Raw genomic sequence first — 17260 nt, forward strand, 5'->3', positions numbered from 1 at the left:
ATTGAATACATATTTTTGCAAGATTGCAGGCAAAAGAGGTGTAGGAAGAAGAAAGAAGTCCTGGCTACGAAATATAAGGTAGTGGACTAGCATAAAGACCGTCGACGAACTTTTCCGTCTAGACAAGGAAAAGTTTAGAAAACTGACCTTCAGTAATGGAGAGGCACTCTAAGAAGACATATTTTTGAACCAATTTGGAACAAAGTAAAAACCAATCAAAAACCCTGGTCAGGGACGTAGGTACCTACATTACGAGTGCAACCCGGGCAAGAATCGAACCTTCGACCTCTTGAATTCCTAATCTCTTTCAACGCTGATCGATACCTATAGGTTTATTTATATTCTCATAAGAAGGCTCAGAGTTACACAGCGGCGATGGAACGACCTATGTTAGGTGTAGTTCTGCGTGATCGAATCAGAAATGAGGAGATCCGCAGAAGAACCAAAGTCACCGAAATATCTCAACGAGTCGTGAAGCTGAAGTGGCAATGGGCGGGGTACATAGTTCGAAGAGCCAAAGGACGTTGGGGTTTCCCTTTCGCGTTTATAATATTAGTAGGATAGTAGGATAGGATAGTAGGATCATAATCATTATTATTAATGCTATATGATATATTCAAACTACTATATATTTATCCAAGGTACCGGTATTCTGCTATACCGTGCCGTAGGTAATAAAATTCCTCGCAACGGACATAATAACTAAATAACTTGTATAGAAAGCTACATTTGGCATAGCACTTATGTCCGTGACCCAGATAGTAGGTATTCAAGTATTAACGCTATAGGGTTGGAGCTCGCGATTGCATTGTTTAATAATTGAGAACATACAGACATTACTCTGCATTGGGGTTAGGTACAAGTTATAAGCGTTTGATATTTTTTACTGTTCCAATCCCTTGCCGAGCCGTAATAGCTAGCTGGACATGACCTCTGCCTCCGATTCCGGAGGGTGTGGGTATAAATCCGGTCCGGGGCATGCACCTCCAACTTTTCAGTTTTACCTATGCATTTTAAGAAATTAAATATCACGTGTCTCAAACGGTGAAGGAAAAACATCGTGAAGAAATCTGCATACTAGAGAATTTTCTTGTGTGTGAAGTCTGCCAATCCGCATTGGGCCAGCGTGGTGGACTATTGGCCTAAGCCCTCTTATTCTCAGAAGAAAATCGAGCTTAGCAGTGAGCCGAATATGAGTTGATAATGATGTATGATGAATTGCTTGCCTGCAATCAAGGCTGATAAGCAAATACAAACAAATACAACGAAGTCTACAGTGGAATTGAAAAGCTCTTGCCTAGAAGGCACCTATTCATTTATGATTTACACAGATAGAAAATTAATAAAACATTATCTTATATAGCATATCTAATTAAAGAAACGTATATGAGTATACTCATACTTCTTTCTAATTTTTCTTTCTTCCAAGTATATATCTGTCGCGGCAGGCTAATAATTATAAATTCCAAGGAATTAAAAAGTAGGAGGTGTTATATATATATTATATTATTAATTATTATTATTTGACATAAGTACTCGTACCTGCACAGATTGTAATTTTTTGCTTGTTCTAATTTTTATTTTTTGATTAATCATCTGCTATTGAATTCATTTTTTTTTATATTTTGTTAATAGTATTTGTAATATAAACTGTTGTATGCCAGAAATGGCTGAATACATTAGAATGTATGTGTTCTCAGCAATAAATAAATAAATAAAATAAATAAATATCCCAGTGCCTCGGAAAGCAAATTAAGTCGGTCTTTAATACGCAATAGTGGTTACATATCGCATTGAACAATGGAAACAGCGTAAAGTCTAAGATTCAAATGCCTCTCATATAAAGAGACCTAGCCATGTATTGGGCCATTCAAATAGATTGATAATAGTGTTGATTTATAGCTTATATATTTTATTAAGTAAATGATAAAAATGGAATAACAACAAAACGCTGCCGCTATTAGTTTGAACCACAGTATACAGTTTCACAGGGTTCCTTTCCTTTCTATTAAAGAAATCCCTTAACAAACATAAGGGTTGTAATTCGTGCTCCGAATATACGTGGGCTCCAACGAAATAAAATGAATAAAATTAATTTATCTCTGAATATGTAAAATATGAATATATGACGTGGAATAATTTTGGTAGATAATCACGAAAATGCCATGTTTTGCTAATGTTTACAATGTAAGGTATTTTTTTTTTAATATTTACGGAAGACAGCTATATTATAACAACACTATATTATATTATATTATTAGCGGACGCCTGCGACTTCGTCCGCGTGGAATTTAGTTTTTACAAATTCCTTTGGGAACCATGGATTTTTCCGGGATAAAAAGATGCCTATTAGTTAATCCAGAGTAAAATCTATTTCCATTCCAATTTTTCCAATTCCAATTTTAGCCAAATCGCTTCAGTAGTAGCGGCGTTAAAGAGTAACAAACATCCAAACATACATCCAAACATCCGTACAAACTTGCGCGTTTATATTAAGTAGGATTTATTTTCTGTTATAAACAAGGAAAGTATTCACTGTTTTGTTTGGTAGGAGAGTATTTTTGGTTAAGTATTTGAGAAAAACTGAAAATCCTGTACCTTTCTTATACTACCGTAACATAAATCTAGCTTAATTTCCCTGCCAGATTTCCGCGGGGAAATTTAGGCTTTTATTTAAAAAAAATATCCTTAATGCAATTTAAAATTTTTGTACCTTTCAAGTGAATGTTTCAAAAGTAAATGGGCCGCGGGCCGGGAAGGGGGTAGTGATGACTCGCGCGCACGACTTCACACCCGCGCAGTTCTTTCCCCCCGTCACACGCATAATATGGGAGTGTCATCAACGAACTTGCCAAGCTATAGCCTGCTTCAGAAACCTCAACAAATTGATATTTTACTTGTTTTACCAAGAATTCTATCGAACTTAATTGTGAATACGGGTTCCCTTTGCCAACAGGATTTCCTGTCGAAGAATGTTAGATCAAAGATGTGGTACAAACCGCAATTACTTAATATGTAGATAGCAAAATCAGCTTTATTTACCCTGTGGTAGAGACTTAATTCGACTGAAGACATAAAATCGCTTGAATATTGCGGTGTAGTGTACACTTAATGCCATGAAAAGCAGTGATCTGTATAATGAGGGATAAATATGTTGAAGAAATTCTTTTATACTTTCAATGCATGAGATTGTGGCGCAATCTCATAATTAATTATTATTTTTGTATTTATGTAGGTATAATGAACAATACCTAAACCTATCTCATCATTCATCATTATTAGCAACCCATTTCCGGCTCACTTTTGAGCACGAGTCTCCTCTCAGAATGAGTGGGGCTAGGCAAATAATCCACCACGCTGGCCCCATGCCTTTTGGCAGTCTTCACACACGCAGAGAATTAAAAAAAAATCTCGGCTATGCCGGTTTATTTACGATGTTTTTACTTCACCGTTTGAGACACGTGTTAATTAATTTCCTTAAATGCACATAACTGAAAAGTTGGAGGTGCATGCCCCAGACCGGATTCGAACCTGCGCTAGCTAGCTAGTTACCACCTTCCGGGCAATGACGTAACGCCAGGCGATAAAGCGTTCCGATACGATGCCGCGTAGTACCGTCAGAGTTCAGGTTAGAATATACTGTGCAAGAAAGCCAGCTTCCATATGGCAAAAGGAAAAAGACGGGGTTTTAGCAACTCTATTTCGTACGACTTTCAGATATCTTTTACCTCCATGAATTTGTATACTATCAAAATCAAGTATTAGGTATATAATACTATTTATTACTATATACTACGAGTATATATATTGAGCCGTGATGGCCTTGTGGATATGACCTCTGCCTCCGATTCCGGAGGGTGTGGGTTCGAATCCGGGGCATGCTCTAATTTTTCAGATGTGTACATTTTAGGAATTTAATATCATGGTGTCTCAAACGGTGAAGGAAAACATCGTGAGGAAACCTGCCTACCAGAGAATTTTCTTTCTCTGCGTGTGTGAAGTCTGCCAATCCGCATTGGGCCAGCGTGGTGGACTATTGGCCTAACCCCTCTCATTCTGAAAGGAGACTCGAGCTCAGAAGTGAGCCGAATATGGGTTGATGATGATGACGATGATAATTATTTATTAAATATCATTGAGCATCATGTTTATAACCACGGTATTAGTCTATTCATATTTTGGAATTGACACAGACTAAACTGGAATTTGAAATAGCAAACTATTCAAACTAACCTCAAATTAAAAATTAACTAAGATAATTATAATCATAAAACTATATAACAACGAGTACATTACCTTCGTAAAAAAAGTTCCAAAAAGTCATTATCTTAACAATTATTTCAGACGACTTAGCAAACAAGGCTCATAAGAACGCATGCTCAAAGTTGACAGATCCAACCCTTTAGACGGCGCATCTAAACACTTTTGCTAGTGAGCCCGTGCTCCCGTGAGCACGGCTCAAGGGGTGCACCTAATTGGAGAGCGCTTACCTCACGAGTACTTCAGAGCGTCTTATAAAGAACCTGCGGTTTGCACTGACTTCACATACCTTGAAAGGATATTTGCATTTTGCTTTGAAATTACCTGTATAAGGCTGAGGGTTGTTTAAGATATCTAGCAGACGATCTTCAGTGAAAACTATTGAGGTAATTAAAGTAATTGATCTTTTGATCTATCTGTATATGTTACAGATAAATGACTTGGGGGGGGGGGGGGGGGAATTTTAAATGATAATCTGTTTTTGAAAGCTAAATGAAAGTTTTTCCACATGGACAAAGTCACACGGTCGAAATAACATGTACATAGTATTTCAAATTATAAACAGTTTATTCAGAATGTATCGATCGTCAAGGAATTTCTTAACCCTACATCCTGTAGTCACAAGTTCAGGACTCTGCTCGGAGTTTTTCCCTCTACCACGCGATTGACTCGGTACCCGCACGGTGAATCCATGGAATGCTAAGATATTCGTCTCGTAATTACTTTACTTTGATCAAGTAAAAAACATTTTACAGTAATCCAACTCGGAAAATTTGTATACCAAAGCGTTACCAACTGCGTCTAGCTGGTCGTCAATACTCACTGGCACTCAATTTGGACGCGAAACTTTCAGTTGTACGTAAAGTTGATTCATAGACGCATTTCTAAGACAAACGGGTCTAGTGAGTCGACGAACAAAACACAAAAGATAACAAATCGAGCTTTTAACGCCCGTTCGTCGTACTCGTAGGTGGTAGGTGGTAGGTGCCCGTACGTTCATATGATTTATGAACTCTCATCAGGCCGGCGAAGCGTGAATTACGAGAGATGACGGCGAAACGAACGCTACAACTTTGGAACGTCAGAACGATTCATGTTACGTTCTACAAAGTTTACCTGTCATCTATATAGAACGAGAGCTTGCAAGAGCCACACTTACCACATTTTGAATGCTGACAATTTGTCAGCCTGTGGTTATAGGTAATAGGCATAAAAGCCAATAATTATAGAGATCCACTATGGTGGCTTTGGAACTTTAAAGGTCGAAAATCAAAATCAAAATACATACATTAATTTCACTCAGGATTAGTAATCAAGTACTCTTGAAACGTCAAGTTTGACGTTGTGTGATAGTTGCTGTACTACATACAAATGTAAAGTTTCTACAACAGGCAGGTTTTGCTGAGAAGAACAGTTTTAGAAGAAAACTTTATTTGTAAATTATGTTTAATAAATCAAAATGTTAATCATTTTGTGACGTCACGATGTTACTCAGTAACATATTATATTCGTGATAGCCCAGTGAATATGACCTCTACCTCCGATTCCGGAGGGTGTGGCTTAGAATCCGGTCCGGGGCATGCACCTCCAACTTTTCAGTTGTGTGCATTTTAAGAAATTAAATATCATGTGTCTCAAACGGTGACGGAAAAAACATCGTTAAGAAACCTGCATACCAGAGAATTTTCTTAATTCTCTGGTATGCAGGTGCAGGTAATCGTGTGTGAAGTCTGCCAATCCGTATTGGACCGTGGTGGCCTAATGGCCTAACCCTTCTTATTCTGAGACTCAGACTCAGCAGTGAGCCGAATATGTGTTGATAATAATAATTCTGCTGTGTCGACGTTGCTTTATATATTCACAAATAGGCATTATTACGAGTAATATACTTTCAACTTACTAAACTACATTCAAAGGCAAATATCTTCCGGAAATATAAGAACTACTGTTATCGCCGTTTAGCGTTGTAAATAGTAGTCTGTGACAGATATGACGTCGCTCGATCTAGTGTCGGCTTCAGTGTGCTCGTGGCGTTCCAGTCGTCCACATCTCTTGTTGTGTAATTCTTTATGGGTTACTTGGGATAGGCGGGGAGAGTGACTTGAGTGGAAAAGGGGAGTGTTTGATATCAGTAAAAGGCGCCTTTAACCCTACACACATCGTTCACAAGTACGTGACTCCACTCAAGGTCATTCTCTGCCATTCTAGGGTGTTATTTCGGTTACAGTTTGATTTGTTAATTAAGTTGTCCTGACAAGTGTTGTGAATCATAACCTTTGTTCGATATTAGTTTTCTTATATTTGTTATCACCTTTAGAGTCCTATAATACTACTATCATAATATCTAGATTATTTAAAACGGGTGAAGTAAAGCCTACTGGAACTACACAACGCTACATACGCCCAGTCCATCTTTATGCAAATACAACCCTTAACTTCCTACACTCGGTCGATTTAATCGCCAAATTTCCCAACTCGGGGAAACTTCAGATCGAAGGGTGAATAAATTTAAAAACCTCTTAACAGAATACTTAGTGGGTGCCGAAAAGTTTATGTTTAAGGCTGAAGCATATTTTGGCTTTTAATCTAAGTGAGTGGTTTGCGGACTTTCGGGTTACGCACCGTTTGTGTACGCAGAACTTGGATACGAGGTGTGAATACAACTTGAAGTATAACATAAGCTTAACACTTTTGTGTAATTACGCTAATTTAAAGGCAACTTACAGTATTTTTTATTCAAAAAGGATACAACAAGAGACTTAACTGCTAATACAGACTAACTTATTATAATATCTGTACTTTGAAGTTATAGAACTAGTGGCTTAAATATTAGCTGCATTTCCATGCTGATCCTTTGCGAAAGAAATGAGCCAGTCCATCTGTCACTTAAAGTTATTTATAAAACAAAACATAATACCATAAAAAATAACACTTGTAAAATGTAACAACTCTCGCAATCAGTTATTCTACCGCAAAAAGTTGTGAGATCCATGTAATACCAAGTCGATTACTTTATTCTGTCCGTAATTAAGGGACTTTCTGTTTCAAGTTATTACGTAATTAGCTAACCTAACAACATCTTACAGTGACCATATCAATATTAAAATTCTTTTATATTTTAAATAAATAGATTGACTTTTATTTAAAAAAGTACTTCAACAACGCTCCTCAACAGGTCTTTATTGTTCTGTGCTTGCATACATTCGTGATATTTACTAACTTAGGTGTAGTGTACTAAAGCCGATGTATGGTGTTATGGTGTGGTAGACTATGTGGTGATTCGCAGAAAGGTCCCGTGACACAGCTATCAGCCATTAAAGTCCGACATGGCCCTCTTGCTTTCTCATGGAAAATTATCGACGAGGATTTCCTCACGGCATCGGTAACTGCGTCGCTGATTTATGATCAACTCGTGGACGCCCGCGACTTCGTCCGCCGTTAGGTCTCCTTAATCCGGTCCTGTCGCAAAATCCTTTCATAGGACGTCTACTAACTATAAACTATGTCCCTGCTGAATTTCATCTTTCTTCGTCAAACGGTTATTAGGTTTCATGATGTGAACCTTTCGCTTTTATAATATTTAGATTCAGAAACACAAAAACAAACTACCACAATAAAGTTATATTATTAAAATTGCTAATAAATAAATACAACCATAACAACCACGTACCCCTAAAGATACTTCACGTTGTAAAAATCCTGGTGGATTAGCACATGTAACTATTTTGGTTTCATTTCGTGGCTCGCTGGCCCAACACGATTCCGCACTTTGCGAGAATCCCCCAACAAACATTGATTGACGAAAGATTTCACTAAAACCGTCCCAACAGATGCAATTGATACCGTCGAGTCTGAGCGCATTGTTTACTTTCCTACTGCAAAGGTTTTAAGTCTATGGTAAGGTATAATTACAATTTACCTAAAGCTCAAAAGAAAATGTACCAAAATACTTAAAAACCTTGTCCATGACTTTACCGCTATGTGGAATGTTAGTGTTGTGATAGTCGTTTCAGTCAATGGTCTTCTACAGGCTGTTGGATCATGATACCGGAATAACAAAAAAAACGGCAAAGTACGTGTCGGACCACCCGCAGGGTAGGGTTCTGTAGATTTAGTTAGCACTTTAATCCCTTATGTAATACCGATAACGATAACGATATAGGATAAACGATAAAAATTTATAGCTTTCTAGTAGACGGACGGACAGACGGACATGACGAAACATGGTTCCTTGTAAAAAGCAGCAACTTTAAGACTGTGCGTGTATTGTGAGGAGGTTGTTCACTCCGTGACCTGGGGCTTATAATTTGTTTTTAGTGTTGAAAATAAATGAGAAGAAAAATTGCTTACCGAAATTAATATAAATATTCATATGCGTTAAAATAATCTTTTTTTCAACAAAATGCTGTAATTTAGTCATGTTACAGTCTTTATTTTTAGGTATTGATTATTTACACGTAAGCCGTACGAATTGGTTTATTTTAATTCGTACGGCTAGTCGACTAGCTTCTTCCTTATTTTTGACAAACTTCTCCCTAAATGGAGGAAACGTACATGAATCATTGAAGTGCATTTGTTACTTACAAAGTGACGCGATCTCTGCAACTTCACGAATCACTGCTTCCCGAGTAAAGGGGACAGACAGAAGGGTAGATTGACATGTAGACAGGAAACATCGCTTCACAATACAAATTCGTTTATCACATGATATCTACCTATATAATACAGAGTAACAAAATTCAAATGTGAGTTTGTTTGTTACGCTTTTACACCTAAACAACTAAACTAAACTTATAATTCTTTCATTAATTAAAAGCTACATTATCAGCAAGTAACACAGGTTTTTTTATCCTCGTCTTCCCACGAAAACTGGAATTACGCGAATAAAACCGCGAGCGTCCACTAATAAATTACAAGTATATACATATTTACAAATTGCGAAAAAAATTAGCCGTGATAGCTCAGTGGATATCACCTGTGCCTCTGATTCCGGAGGGTGTGGGTTTGAATCCGGTCCGGGGCATGCATCTCCAACTTTTCAGTTTGTGTGCATTTTAAGAAATTAAATATCACGTGTCAAGGAAAAACATCGTGAGGAAACCGGCATACCAAATTTATTATGTGAAGTCTGCCAATCCACATGGGGCCAGCGTGGTAGATTATTGGCCTAACTCCTCTCTTTCTGAGATGAGTGTTAATTTGTTATCGTTATTAAAGATAAATATACATAGTCTAATAAATTATTTCGTCTACTTCAGGATATGGAAAACATTGTTTGCTACTCAATGTCTTCTATCTCAAAACTATTGAGTCATCGCGAAATAATAGAAGTCAATTTGCAAACCATTTATGTCCTATCACTAAAGCCGCTTACAGACATCACAATTATTAATTTAGCAACTGGCTATTAAGAAAATATATTTTAGACATTAAATCAAAGTTATGGTCTTCGGCCCAAGGAAAAAAATATTCGTTCATGACCATACTCCTCACCTTTTTATGTGTGATATTCATGGTGTGGACAAAAACATGCACGTAGCGAATTATGGTGACGGGGCCGTTTCACTTTCAAGCCTTATTTTATCATCAGCTGCACTGCTAACAAAATATATAGACCTGAAATTTGACCGACGAAGTTACACATTAATTTTAAATACCTTTATTATGTAAAAATTGGGTTAATTTTTTTTAATACAATTTAGAATGAAAATTGCATAAAAAACTATTACAGAATAGAAATTATTTAATCAAAGTTGCTTCGTCTGTGTAGCGCCTTATATGTTTACCGTTCTAGGAAACTCTGCCTTTTCCCCTTTGACAATAAAGTCTGTTCATTGGCGAATTGTCTTATCTGGTAACTTTTATAAGTTTCATTTGAACGAGCCAAATGATATTCTGCTCAGAAATTAAATTGTATTTTTAAACGACCGACCAACAAAGAAGGTTGTGTAATACATCTGATGTGTGTCCGTGATATTTTATGTAAAACTACCCATTCGATGGTCATTTTGGTATTTAAATGCCAAATATGTCTAGAAAAATTTCTCTTAAATATTTAATCATATGATCGTTTTAATTGGTGAGTGTTACAGGCTATATTTTATCCCCGCATTCTCATGGGGACTTGAACTACGCGGGTCAAACCACGGGGCGTCAGCTAGTTACTTATTAATATTTCTTAGTAATACCAAGTACTTTTTGGTATAAAACTAAAAATAATCTACTTTTAAGTACCTATTGTTTCAAACCAAGATCACTTAAAACTTTTACAGTAAATCGCGTAGTCATCACAATACAGAGTGAAAACTTCCAAACTTCGTAGTCATGTTTTTGCCACCGATTCTTTCCGAAACATAAAATCCATGACGATAAATGATAATTATTTTATTGTTCAAGTATTTTAATGTAGCTGAATAAAATACAGACTTTATTATTGTTGGGTCCGAGTGATGAGAGATCAGAGGGCCTAGTGGCAGTTTGATATTGTTACTATCGCATTAACGTAAACGCGAATTTCTAAGGAATTGAAACAGCGCCATCTAGTGGCACTACTGCACAACGGTTTCAATTCCATATAAATTCGCATTTACTTTAACGCGATAGTAACAGTATGAAAATATTAAAACTCACACTACGCACTCAGATGAGTGGATAATGCAATATTATAGAGCTGAAGAGTTTGTTTGTTTGTTTACTTGAAAGCGCTAATCTCAGGAACTACTGGTCCAATTTGAAAAATTCTTCCAGTGTTAGATAGCCCATTTATCGAGGAAGGTTGTAGGCTATATATTATCCCAGTATTCTTACGGCCACACGGGTGACACCACGCAGCGTCAGCTAGTGGAGTTTAAGAGATGTTTATAGTGCTGTGATTCTCAACAGAGTGGCTACGGGTTCGATTCCCAGAGCGAATCAGTTTGGGAGTTACATTTTCTAATGGTAGACCAACCTTGGCTAAGACGTACCGCCAAGCGATATATACTTAAGGTACTATACTCTCATAGAGCGAGATAGCCCAGTGGATATGACGTGGGGTTTAGGTTCGAATCTGGTCTGGGGCATTCACCTTTTCAGTTATGTGCATTTTAAGAAATTAAATATCACATGTCTCAAACGGTGAAGGAAAAACGTCCTCAGGAAACCTGCATACTTAAGAATTTTCTAAATTCTCTACGTGTGTACCAATCCGCATTGGGCCATTGTGGTGAACTATTGGCCTAACAACTCTCATTCTTCTGAGAGGAGACTCGTGCTCAGCAGTGATAATGATGATGATAATGACTATGCCGCGTCGAAACCTTCAGAGGTATGGCTAGACTAAGCTTTTACTTATTCGAAGTAAGCCCACTTCGCTTGTAGAGGGTAGATGCTTTGACAAACTTAATCCCTCGATTTTACCAAGAGTCTCTACGAAAATCGAAGCAAAGGAGATGTATTGATTTCCAAAACAAATCTCTGACGTAGTACCAGGCAAAAGTTAGTCTATTTAATAAAATAACCTGAGTTGTAACTTGAACCACGCGATCACCCACTGTCTCTTCGTTCCAATGAGCACAGAGTAGACAGTGGCAAGGGGGAATATTCCAAGGGGAGGCCGGGGAGTTTTGGACACTTTAATGCGAGTTTTGATGTTTTATGCTAATATCGAGGCAAGTTCGCCCAATAGTCACTGAATCGTGGTCGTTAGGAGGTCTAACTTCTATGCCGAACTGATCCGATAAACGTTATAAGTGTACCCGATTCATGTTCAATGAATAAATAATTTTGACGGTAACAGCAGCGGTGGAAATTGTTTATCGGTTTTGCTGAGTTTTGGCTGGTTGTTATTTACAAATTGTTTAAAGCTATTTATAAAATATTAAGAAACTTTACTATGCTGTATATCAGTACGAAAAGCATAAGTTAAATAAAGATTTGGCTGTTCAACGCGGAAAAGCAGCCAGTATTCTTGCTACCATTCCACGTGGGCATGATTTGTATAGTTATTTTTGTATTTTTTTCTAAATAATAAAAGAAAAAATTTATAATAAAGATGAATATAATTTTCAAGGAATTCAATACTCAATAAAGGTTAAAAGAGAATAGAAGTTAAAAGAGAATAGAGGTTAAAAGAGCAAAAAGAATTGACAAAAGAATAAAATCATCAAATAAAATTTTAGCGATGTCTTTTTCTTACATGATTTATATTCCTTTTTCCAGTAAGTGTGTGCTGGCAGTAGGTTTGACATGTCCAACCGCCAAACATCGAACCTGCCCCCTCCTCCTCTCGAACTTGAGGCCGGCCCTTAGCCGTAGAACCACTGAGGCTTCTAATATTATAATATTATGTGAAAATTTATGCGACGATATGTTTAGCGGTAAAGTTTTATGTTTTTTTACTACGTTCCCGGTTTTCGGAGGGTTAACATCAAAAGCATAAAAATTTATTTGCCCTCATCTGACTTTCATCTTGTCACAGGGTTCATACATAATAAACGGTTCATGTCTTTGCCGAAAGATGTTTTTATACAGGGTAAGTTTTTGAGACTGACTATGTTAATGTTAAGTTACCTGTATCTTAGCGATAAAGCTACCTTCGCATGAACAATCCCTATTCTCGTAAATATAAAGTTTATACTTACGTTCTATAATTGTAGCTGTCATCATCATAATCAGCCTATATATATAAATCACTAGCGGATGCCCGTGACTTCGCCCGCGTGAAACTCGATGTAAACTTTCAACTACCCCTACCCTACCCGTACCCTACCCTACCCCTACCCTACCTCTCCCTACCCCTACCCTACCCCTCCCTACCCCTACCCTACTCCTTCCCTACCCCTACCTTTTCCTGAATTTTCTTTGCTATAAACCTCACGGAGTCCGAGACCTTTCCAACGAATGCAAAACCGTGGTAATCGGTTCGTGCGTTCTGGAGTTATAGCGTCGGGAAGGAAAACCCGACTTATTTTTATATAGTAGATTATCATCATTGGCAACCCTTTTTCGGCTTACTGTTGAGCACGAATCTCCTCTCAGAATGATAGAGAATTAAGAAAATTCTTAGGTATGTAGGTTTTCTCACGATGTTTTTCCTTCACCGTTACGTGATATTTAATTTCTTCAAATGCACATAACTGAAAATTTGTTGGTGTAGTTAGTAAACAGCTAAAATTTTTTAAATATTCGATACAATTGAGTCATAGCATCGGTTGATTAATTAAGATTTTCCATCAAGTCACACTAAGGGAATCGAAACTAAAAGACAAAAATCATCTTCCATTTTAATCGTCGACCTAAATTCAGAGACAAAAATAAACAATGGAGCCATGATGAATGGATAATTTTCTTTTACTCAAAAATATTTTCTATTTTCTTGGAATAAAGAAATAGGGCAAAGAATATTATCGCCAGCATCCGAGAGGTATTTAATTTTGAGATTTCTTAAAAAGTAGGTAACAGTTTTTTTTTTAAATATAATGAGGGGTAAGTACAACAAACAAAAATAAGCAGTAGAAAGGGTAACTTGGAAGTGGTTCAAATGTTTCAACATGTGCTGATTCAGGTCTTGGGTCAGGTTATTTTTTTATTCTTTACAAGTTAGCCCTTGACTACAATCTCACCTGATGGTAAGATATGATGCAATCTAAGATTAAGAAAACCTCAATCGGCCCAGCCGGGGATCGAACCCGGGTCCTCTGGAGACCGTCAAAAATCATGAGTTGGTGATTCGTGTCTTACGTTAGACTAAAATCAGCGCTATATGTCCAAATTCAAATGGTCTCGTACCATTTTGCAGAGCTGGGGCCATTTTCTGGGTTATGCCACACATCGCAGGGTATTGTCCTGGATGACCTGGTGTACTGGAGATATGGATGGATGTGTGGCATAATTTCGAAATAAACGCATTTTTCTTTCTTTTTTCTTTTCTTTTCTATAAATAGATATTGAGGTATCTTATATTCGTATTTTACTTCCAAGAAATTTTCAGCAGTGACCCAGTATTTTGAAATACCCATCTTAGTTAGCGACCAAGTCTCCGGACCGGAATACCGGTCCGGAGACTTGGCCGCTGACTATGGGCCTTATCAGAAGGCTCAAAGTCACTCAGCGGGCGATGGAGCAAGCTATGCTTGGAGTTTGTCTGCGTGATCGAATCAGGAATGAGGAGGTAGGTCAGCGAGTCGCGGAGCTGAAGTGGCAATGGGCAGGCCACATATTTCGAAGAGCCGATGGACGTTGGAGTCCCAAGGTGCTGGAATGGCGACCACGCACCGGAAAGCGCAGTGTTGGTCGACCCCTCACTAGGTGAACCGTGTATATCAAGCGAGTTAGTTGCAGGGAGCTGTTGGATGCCCTGCTTGGAGGTCCATGCAAGAGGCCTACGTCCAGCAGTGGACGTCTATCGGCTGATAGGGTCCACCCATCTTGCCTCGGACAGCAAACTAAGCAGGTTGTGGTAATTTTGGTAACATTTCACAGAGTTCGCTACAGAGTCAAATGTTCTCAGCCTAAGCCCACCAATCCGCAATGGAGCAGCGTAATGGGTCTTCTATACTAATATTATAAAGAGAAAACTTTGTTTGTGTGTTTGTATGTTTGTTTGTTTGTTTGTAATGAATAGGCTCAAAAACTACTGGACCGATTTTAAAAATTCTTTCACCATTCGAAAGATACATTATCCACAAGTAACATAGGGTAAATTTTATTTTGGAAAAAAATAGGGTTCCGTAAGATATTTAGGTTTTTCGGACACAAGGTGTAAAAAACCAAGCAGAAAAGTAGAGTAGGGGTAGGGGTAGGCTAGGGGTAGGCTAGGGGTAGGGTAGGAGTAGGGTAGGGGTAGGGGTAGTTGAAAGTTTACATCGAGTTTCACGCGGACGAAGTCGCGGGCGTCGGCTAGTATTTGATAATTTTATATGTACACTCTTTAAAATACTTTTATATACACTCTGCGTAAAAATGAATTATCACATCAATAATATCCCATTAAAATTTAATGAAGACTCACTATTTCTACTTACCTTTATTAACGATCCTTTTTGCCTGAAAAGTTTGCTTCTAAGTTTTTTATAAAGACATTGAATGTCTACAATGTTAACTAATAATTCATGCCTTGCACTTTATGTAATTTATTTTTCTTCATCTTTACCTCCTAAAATCTAATTTTACGATGTTTAAATTCCACCATTGTTTCTCATTTTTCTTTTCCCGGTTTAATATTTAATTCACAACACTGTATTCTTAATCCGCAATTCCCGCATAAATCGAGCCGGCGCCGCGACGCCTTGCATTCCGGGATACGGGACGGGGATGCCCCCGGGATTTATTACAATGCGATCCCGGGCTAAAAGCGTGGGCGGCAGCACCGGTCCGAGATTAATATGCGTTTCTATTTGATAAGAAGTTTACGACGCTTTTATGCGTTCCTGGTAGATGGAAACAAAAACTTGTATGTAAAGGAGGATCTAAGGTATTGAACTATAATCAAAAGTCCACGGTAAAGAGGCTGGACTATAATCATCGAGAGGTCCTGTGTTTAATCTTCACCAGCTAAGCGTGTGCAGCAGCACCGACCCCAGATTATGCGTTTCTAGCTGATTAGAAATTTACGAAGCTTTTATGTATTCCTGGTAGATGGAAACAAAATATGTAAACGAGGAGATAGATTTTATACTAAGACCTACGGTTGACTGTTAAAAATGAAGGTATTCTCGATAGTCCACGGTTATGAGGCCGACTGCACATCGAGAGGTCCTGCGTTCAATCACCACCCGCTTAAATTGTAGGCGGCAGCACCGTAGATGAATATGCGTTTACTTTGATAAGAAGTGTAGGTACTACGTTTTTATGCGTCCCTGGTAGTTATAGGAACAAAAGCTTGTATGTAAACGAGGACTCTACTGTAAGTACTGGCCCTAACATAAAATGCGTTTCAATGGTATCAAGTATTTATTAATTCTTTAAATAATACTAGTGATTCCAGATAAAACATTCAAGGAAAGTCTTCATGATATCTACCTAATTGGGGTTTCTTTGTACTCGTACGTAGTGTAGGTAAAAATTTTCTTCTATTTCTTACAGGAAAATTCTAGTAGGTAACATTTATGACACGCATTATCTTATTTTCCCTAACGTCTTGCCCCCGTGTCCCCTAAAGACTATAATCCATTAAGTTGTCAGTCGGGATTGATAACTAAGTCAGTGTCCCGTTACGTGGGTGCATCGCTAACGATCTATCTACAAATGTTCAAAATATTCCAACACGTACCTAAAAATATTGAGTGTTTTAACACACATCAATGTTTTTTTTACCCTACTCATCATCATTAACCTACTTTAACGGCTCACTAAAAGACCAAAAGCCCTCTAAAAAGGCTCACTAGGATTACTATTCACTAGTTTTAGTCCAATACTTTTAATATTTTTATATGTTATTGTTTCTAATAATTACTCTTTTTTTTAATTTTTTTTTTCCAAGTTTTCAGTACGTACAAATTCTCAGCCTGAAATAGACAGTATTACGCCGTCCTCGGAAAGTATATCAAACCGTCGGTTCATTATCATAACATAGTGATCGAGTCAAAAACGTTATCACCCGCAAACCCACATTAGAGCTGCGTGATGGACTTAAACTCTGTATCCTCTTTCCTTTGGAGACCTGCTGGCTAACTCACTAACTTTGACATATCGTCGGTCTTGATGTGATAGCTCGTAACAAACTGATGAACTTTACAGGAGAGACAAGAAACATCTTTTAGGTATCACTAAAAGTCGTTTTATTCGACCAAAAACTTTTTTAATGGACGTACTACAAGATATTTACGGGCTACCAAAGGAAAAGCTGTTTGAAGCTTTCTGCATCAAAATCAATTTTTACCAAAAAATGTTAGTTACGAGGTATCACATCTAGACCGACGATATATGAAATTGAGATTCTATGTAACAAATATCAGCCCGTGCTCACTGGTCTCGTCTCGTTATCAACCCATATTCGGCTCACTGCTGAGCTCGAGTCTCC

Source organism: Bicyclus anynana, chromosome 7, assembly GCF_947172395.1.
Source record: "Bicyclus anynana chromosome 7, ilBicAnyn1.1, whole genome shotgun sequence".
NCBI classification, from domain to species: Eukaryota; Metazoa; Arthropoda; class Insecta; order Lepidoptera; family Nymphalidae; genus Bicyclus; species Bicyclus anynana.